Genomic DNA, 8,859 nt, shown 5'->3' on the forward strand with positions numbered 1-8,859 from the left:
TGGGCTTTCCGATATTACTTTGCTTTGTGTAACACGCGCCCCCCTACGGCACTGCACAGGAGGCATCATTTTTGAATTTTGATTGTTCCTTTATAGTGTGTTTTTTGGCCCTTTTTGGAGCACGACGGCGCTGTGAACCATCATTATACGGCAAAAGCTGTCTAACGATTTTTCACAAATACGTTTGTGCTCCACAGAAAATCACAGCATATAGCCTTTGAAGGACTATTGTTCATTTTTAATTTTTAGCTGAACTATTTCTTTACCGTGCTGCCTAGTGAAGGACGCCAGTTAGCAAGGGAAATATTTTTGATTGAATGCAATATATTATTTTGGTAATGCTTTAAAATAAAGTGTCATTTGTTAACGTGAGTTGATGCATTAAGTGATATTTTGGTAATAAAAGAGCAATAATTCATTGTTAGCTCATATTAGCTCACAGTGCATTAAAAACACAACATTTTAATAATGCATTAGTAAAAGCTGAAATTGCATTAACTAAGATTAATACTGTTACTGCATGCAAATTATTTGTACGAGTTAATTAATAAATATTAAAGTAATTATACCGAGTCCGCCTGTATTATGTAATTCAATGTGCATATTCAATGAAGTATGCAAAAACAATAATCTTATTACTATACCGAGTCTTCTCATTCACCATCCAGCACAGTAATCACTCGAGTTATTCCATTTCCCAAAACCAAATTGCCATATTTTGAAAGAACAAACACAATTTTAAAGCAATTAACTTTCACGTAAAGCGGAAACCACTGAAACCTGTGGATAATGGCGTGGAAATTGCTTTTCCTCGAGAAAATGTGATTGACTGTGTCACAACGTGGCGATGGCCCGCTGTGTGGCTTTTTTTAGAGATGAAGTCTGAAAAAAGGAATTGATAGAGAAAAAAAGAAAAGAAAGCTCCACAGCTGAGGCTTGATGAATGCCATCTTATCAAAGGCAAGACGTCTTGTGTAAGAGAAATAGTTTTTACAGAAATCTGAGGGATGTGAGGTGTGAGGAGTGTTGTATTGCTGTCATCCTCATGCACGACGCGTCCTTACTCTAGCTTTGCAATTGCGCACCTATTACCTTTCGGATTTAAACCTCTCTGTACTTTGAACCAAGGAAAAAAAAAAATTGATTGTGCCTTGAATTCGAAGGAGACATCCGTGACGTTACTCATCCTGTCATTTTGTCAGGTTGCGCTGTTCAAACTGGCACAATGCACAGTCGCTTATTTTTTTTTTTTTTAAAGACAAATCTGCTTTAGACGGGGGTTAAACGGAGAATCCCTCCCAAGCGCCTGAATCAAACTGACAGCGTGAGACGTTGACAAAAGGTTTTCGCAGCACTCTGTCAGTTCACCAAATCCATGTTAACATTAAGGCCTAATAGCTGGGAGATTAGACTTGTACGGTAATTAGTAGGTCAGGAACGCTCTGCGTGTGACGGGCTGAAGAGGAGTTCGTGACTGGTATAATTGTGCGTGTTTCTGGAAGAGCGCAAAAGATGTACTTCGTATCAGCGTAAGCGATGTCAGGTGGTGGGTGGAACCATGTAGCTCTCTGTCTAAAAGCTGTGAGATAACATCTAATTAGTGGTTACCACGTTAACACAAACCCTCTATAGACCGCACAGAGCAGCTGGGGATATTCATGTTTACATACACTTAAACAAACGGCTCCTAACAAAAGGCCTTTTCTCATTTATAGGTATAGAAATTAATATTAAGGGTTCTTTTTTTTTTTTCTTTCGTTTTTTTTTAGAAAGAAACTTTGGTTTATTGGAAGCCCAGTCGATTTATGATTTTTGGATTATATATGATTTTTTTAAAACAGGAGTTTCATCAAGAAATAATTATCTATAATATAATATTTATTTATAATATATCTATTTATTTTGCATTTTTTTATTCTGTGACTTTATGAAGAGTTTATTACCAAAAAACATATACATATATATATATATATATATATATATATATATATATTATATATATATATTATTTATTTATTTATATATTTATGATTATTATATATTTATATATTTTTTAATGTGTTATTATTTTTGTTCTATTTTTTTTTGTCATTTTACTTCAAAATAACTGCAGTTTGACATGTTTTTGAAAATTCAAATTCACTCTTCACATGTATTTTGCATTCCTCCGTTAAGAAAAATAGGCCTAATAATAACAATTTATGTTTTTAAAAATGACCTATATTTCTGGGCACAAATATTTTTGAAATGGTGGAAAAATGTTTCAATAGGCGTTCAGCTAAATATCTCTTAATTTTTAATTGCGGTTTATTATAGTATTAAATAATATTTTAATAAAAAGGCAATATCTAAGCGGCTCATTTCTCAAACCAGGCTCTCGAATCCTTTGCCTTTTCAAACACAAAACAAGATTTTTCTCCTCTCCATAGAAATGTTTTTAAAATCTGTGTAAGTAAAACCCAGAGGTAGTATTTCACCATCCTCTTGTTTGTATATCTGAAAGCCATGTAAAAAAAATACCCCCCAAAAACCCTGCAATATTTGTCATTATGACCGCACAATTACCTTTACACACTCGTACGGCAACGCATAAGTGCACATCTCTCACAGAACGTGCAAAAGCTTTCAAGAGATGCTGAAATAAAGCTAACAGCCTCGCCATTTGAGAATAAATATTTGCTATTTGTCCTTCACATTCTGTATCCCCATCTGTGGTCTAATGCGCTGTTACTTTGAAACCTTGGATGATAAACAGTTTTTCATCCTGTTTCTTTACTTCGCTTTCCCTTCTGGTCTCTTTAAAACTCTAGTCTCAAGGTTGCCAACTAAAAGTCACCTGCATCTTCTAGTAAAGTCCTTTCTTTTATTCTGTCGCACTTTGCTGATGTTGCGTTTCATTGTTCCGAAAGCATAAAGGCAAAGCTGCTGTTATGATGGACCAAATGAAATCATTTTTGCATATCCCGTATTTCATATTTTTCCAAATTCCTGCACTGCAGGGCGGTTTTGTAGGGAGAATAACCGTTGTGATGTGAGCCTGTCCAAAAAGATAATGGTGCCGCAGACATGCTGAGTGGGGGAAGTTGGCTTCTCTGCAGTGAATGGGTGCCATCGAAATGAGAGTCCAAACAGTTGATTAAAACATCACAATAATCCACAAGCAGTCCACCGGTCCAATGTTTTATCACTCTCTCCAGCGAAGAAGTTGTTTCTTTTAATCAGGAGAGAAATATGCACAGATCAAGCAAATATGTTGGATTTTGATTTAAGAGGACACTGGGGGGGGAAACATTATTATGGATTGTACACTTAAAGATGACTTGTTTCTTACAAACATGCAGCTTTTTAATTCAAAAGATCTTCACAGATGGACTTGAGCCGTGTGGATTACTTATGGATTATTGTGATGTTTTAATCGGCTGTATGGACATTCTGACGGCACCCATACACTCTTGAGTTTTCATTGGTGAGCTATTGATGTAATGCTTATTTCCTTTACGTCTGTCGCAGAGAACGGATCTACAAAATCATCTACAACTCGGATGGACTGAGGTGAGTACACTTCCCTTTTTGGGAAAACTATTCCTTTATAGACAGAGGGAGCTCAATCTCACGCAGTTCAGAAAGCAAGAAGAGTTTTCTTTTGAGAGTCATGCGGGGTTGCCAGGGGAACTGTGTCGTACATAAAGGATTTACTGAACAAGTAAATAGCATTATAGTTTGAAAGCTATAAAGAAGTGGCACCGTGAAGAAGAAATGCCATGTTGTTGACATCAAGTGCTCTTGAACAAAAACACAGAGACTCACAATTACTGTGTTGTACAGTTCATCTTCATCTCCATGAGACACCAGGGAAGTAAAACAGTAATTACAGTCTAAATTGAACACATTTGCAACAAAGTAAGAAAAGCAAATTAATTCAATTATTGTAAGGAGTCTGCTGTGGTTCTTTTATGTTGTGTAGTAATTATTATTTTTCTTTTGCTGTACAGTAGAGCAAGGGCTTGAGTCAGTATTTAATACAAGAAAATCAAAAGAAGCTCTGCCTTTGAATACATGAAAGACGTCAAAGCAAAACTCTACTTTCAAAGCATTTTGGAAGGTTATCCATATCAATATCCAATTGATCTTTCTTTTAACAAGGTCATTGGGCAGTTTTTGTTTTTAATTGCTTCGCTTCATATGTCAATCCGGTTATGATATGACCAGTCGAGGTCAAGTTGGTTAAATGGACATATGTTTTTTGTTCTTTATCTTTTCAGAACCATGATGTGATGCGCAATTGACAGTACAGTGCATCTACCATCAAAATGCTGAACTATAAATAATAGATAAGTACAGGATAATATAGGTAAATGGACGGCGCAGTGTCGTTGCAGCTGGTGGTGAAATATAGATGATTGTGCAACAAACTGGAGCACAAGTGCATGATGGGAAGGTAGCAGACTGTATGCGTAGGATGTCGAATGGAGCCGTTACATCTGACAGCGTTCAGAAACAGACCCTTCCTAAAAGGGTGGCTCCAACCAAAAATGAAAATGGTCTCATTAATCTCTTACGTCCATGTCGTTCCAAACCTGTAAAAGCTTTGTTTGTCTTTGGAACGCTATTTAAGATATTTCGGATGAAAACCGGGAGACTTGTTCCATTGATTGTCAAACAACTACCACAGTCAAGGTGCAGAAAAGTATGAAAGACGTCGTCTGAATGCTCCATCTGCCACCTGTTCATCCGTGACATTATGAAGCTACAAGAATATATGCTGTACATGTATTTCTGCTTTGATTTGTACAAACAGCGTATCTTTCCCTTGCATCTAACAAAGAACTCTGCATGTTATGTGCATTCACGGGATGCTGTCCAAAATGGCACTACATTGATGTAACGTTGACAAATCGTTGAATAAAGTTGCTATTTTTGTTTTCCTTCTGTACAAAAAGTATTCTTGTAGCTGCATAATATCACGGTTGAACCACGCATGGCAGATGGAGCATTCAGACGACGTCTTTTGTACTTTTCTGCACCTTGACAGAGGTAACTGTCATCAAAAGTATCTTAAATTGTGTTCTGAAGACAAACAAAGCTTTTAAGGGTTTGGAAAGACAGAGGGGTAAGTGATTAATGACGATATTTTCATTTTGGGGTGGAGTAACGCTTTAATCCAACTCTCAGCCTCTAGTTTAGCTTAATAGTTTTAGTTTAGCTAAATTTGGAATAATGTCATTCTAGTCTAGTAGGCTATTCACATTATTTATGTAATATTGTACATGAATAATAAGTAGCCTAAATAGTTTGATTATTATTTGCTGTTCCTAATTCATTTAATTATTCACTTCACTGATTCGTTCAACAATTCTGATTCGTTCATGCGTTATGAAATCATTAAATGCACACTCTCATTCAATTAAGGAGGTCACCAAAAGGCATGCATCGTGCAGATGCAGTATACGTATATATTTCAAGCTGCAGGCCTTAGCTTTATGTGTTCAAAATGTATTAATCCATTTCCCAGACTGTGTTTTTGGCTTGTCATGAATCACTATGGTGTAGCTATTAGCATACATTTAGACTGGTTGGGGTCGGTACCGCAGCGTAGTAGTCCAGTACCTGCGTGATTCGTCCTAGAAGAAAAGTAGCTCCGGCTACAATGTTCTTCCGCGGTAGCTCCGTTTATTAACCTCTAGAGCGCCAAAAGTGATAGTCTGCAGCTTTAACGAGGATGATTCTAAATTGACTAAAAACAGAAATGCAACAATTTGGATTCCAGTTGCTATGAAACCTCGTAGAAGAAGAAGAAGATGATGGAGGAAGTGAATCATTCACTCAACCGATTCATTCAGACTTAAGTAATACAGAGAGAAGCAAAGGTCAACAGGCAGAACAGACAAAGAAAGCTGTAAAATAAGCTGTCTAAAATATAAGTTACTTAATATTAACTACCTAACGTTAGATTTATACGTTTAGCATTTAATCCGCCTTGTCTAAATATCGACATCTGTAAATAGCTGACAAACGCATAGTGAGCTTGCAAGTGAGCTTCCATCTGCACCACTTTTGAGGGTAAGAACAGTCAGTGCTGTGTTCTCACTAACACAGCGAGTACATTTCTGAAAGAATGCTTGATTTTTAACTTGCAATTTAGTGCCAATGAACACTTGTTTCTGTGCTAGCACAAGCTGTTCATTTCTTGCCCTGAACTTGTTACAGGGAAAAAAGCATAGGCTTTTTGTTTGGTGGTACAGAGTGACTTCTAGGTATAGGCTCATATCGTTAGATGAATTTCCAATTGAAGATGTTTACTTTTGACATTCAGCACAAGTGTGTCTAGTTACACCAGGCCATCTGATGACTGCAAACATATCATAGCTATGAACTTAAAGAGTGTGCAAACACTGTTCAATGAACTTAGGGTAAAATAGTAATAATAATAATAAAGATATATTTCATGTCTGATCACTGAAATACTGGTCTGGGACTTTCTCGCTTCACGCTTGTGTATGAATCGATTATTAAATGATTAATTTTTAATGATGCCTTTGTGGCAGGCAGCTTTTTGTGTGTTGGAGGAACTCTAGAGGAATCTCAAGAGCTTTTTGTGTTTATACTGTGTTCTGTTTTAATTACTGCCACCAACATGCTAATTGCAATGATAACTGGGAAAAATGCATTATCATTTGCATTAGTTATGGACTGGTCTGTGGAGAGGCGGACATCACCGGCTCAATGACAATAAGGTCTGCAAAGGCCAGTTCACATGGACACAGTTTGCTTATCATGCTTTCATTGAACTAGGAACACAGGAGTGACAGAAAGGACAGTTTAAATGACTCCCAAGTCGACAGTGGCTAATTTTATTTGTGGTTTATTTTAGAATTTGGATGAGCAATAAGCTGGTTGCAGAGTGATATAATAGCCAGCTTAATGTTGTATAGATGTTGTATGACATAAACCAAAGCAATGTGGCCCGTCATTTCATATGCCAAATGTATAAAACGAGCGATTATTGTATCATTTAATAATATATATTGTATTTTTTTAGCGGTATTAAGCTGCCATGTTGACACTAATGAAAGCAGTTTGTTTGTTGGAATATTGAGCGATCTGCTTATCCCGCTCACCTCTTTCTGTAGATATTTTACTTTATTTAAATATGATGAACAGCTGTTTGTCTCATGCGCGCACATGTAAACACAAAACTCTTTGGGACATTTAGTAGTAATGTGTATTCTAGTAACGTGATTAAGGTGTACTTCCTGACTCCGATCTCAGAAAGAATAACGGTTGCCTGTGAAAAGAGACGTGATTGAACTCTGCATTTTATGTCTTAACTGAGGTCAGAAAACTCCTCTCTGAATCGTGGACTTCGGATTATTGTGAATTTCCTTGGCCTGTGTAAAAGTAATAGTCTGTTAACAAAATGTCACCCTTAATGACCTGAGCTGTAGCTGTATTGAAAAAAAAAAAAGCTTCTGCCGTTGATTTTTTTTTTTTTTTTTTTTTTTTTTTACAAGTGAAAGATGTTTTTTTCACAAAAGTGTATTACTGAATTTCCTACAGCAGATTTGTATTTAAACCAGATTCACTTTTGAGGATGACAGACCCTTTTCTCGGTGTGACGTGCTGCAAATGTGAACATGTTTGTTTCATCAGAAGCAATTATAGAGGGACCTTTCCAGATATTGTATCTGAGGTTTGTTGTATGCTTTAGAGACCAGATATGCACGAGATTTATGATATGTCAGTCAAATGATTTTCCAGTCAGCCGTTAACCTGTGATCCTTAATTTGTTGATGAAAATAACCTGCAATTTCAGCTCAGTCAGTGTGAAAATAAATCTGCTGCATGCCCAGATAATAATGTGCTGTTCGGTAGGTTCGGTTCGGTCGTGGTTCAGGTCTCCTTGCCGCCTGATGCCTCTTCTAAAATATACAATGGAAATTAATGTGGCATGACCTCCAATAAGTGGATTTATTGAAGATGTCACTTGGACATTGAGTTCCAGAAGGGGCCCATCAAATCTGGTATGCTGAATCTTGCCTGTAGGACTAATATTTTCATCTTTATAGCAAGATGTTTTATCTGAATTATTAAAGGTGTGATTTTTTTTTATTTATTATGGAATCAATTTATTGTTAAATACTTAATTTACTTGGTCAATTGCACCATTGAATACTAAACTGGTTATTCGATCGTTATGGCAACAACCCTGTCTCCTGTAACACATTTAATGCCAATGTAATTTAGAACAGCTCAATGATGCCACCTTGTGGCTTAAAATTGTTAGCTACCAATTGAATTAAATACGGAATTGGAGGGCATTAGCATTAATTTTATATACGGTCCAACCAAAGTTTATTCAGGCACCTTCAACATTTCTTACATTATAACAGTTTATTCACTGTTAACTGTTTAGAAAACGGTATAAAATACGACAAGAACTGAACTAGGTTGAATAACTAAATTATGTTGAATAGCTGTTCGTCTTCAGAATACATTTTAAGATATTTTGGATAAAAAATACGAGACTATCGCATTGACTGTGAAATAAATAACACCGTCAAGGTCCGGAAAAGAATGACAGTCATCATCAGAATACTCCGTCTGCCATCAGTGGTTCAACCATAACATTATAAAGCTACAAGGACAGCTTTTGTACGGAAAGAAAACGGAAATAACAACTTTATTTGACAATTCAGCACTATAACGTCACCATAGCACCATTTCCGAGAGTATTCACTAGACGCAAACCGTTCACTTTAATTTAATTGAGTTCAATGGGACAGTCACAGGCCTCCTGGTTTTCATCCAAAATATTTTAAAATGTGTTCCAAAGATGAACAAAGCTTTTTAAGGGATTGG

The sequence above is a fragment of the Puntigrus tetrazona genome, chromosome 16 (assembly GCF_018831695.1).
Source record: "Puntigrus tetrazona isolate hp1 chromosome 16, ASM1883169v1, whole genome shotgun sequence".
NCBI classification, from domain to species: Eukaryota; Metazoa; Chordata; class Actinopteri; order Cypriniformes; family Cyprinidae; genus Puntigrus; species Puntigrus tetrazona.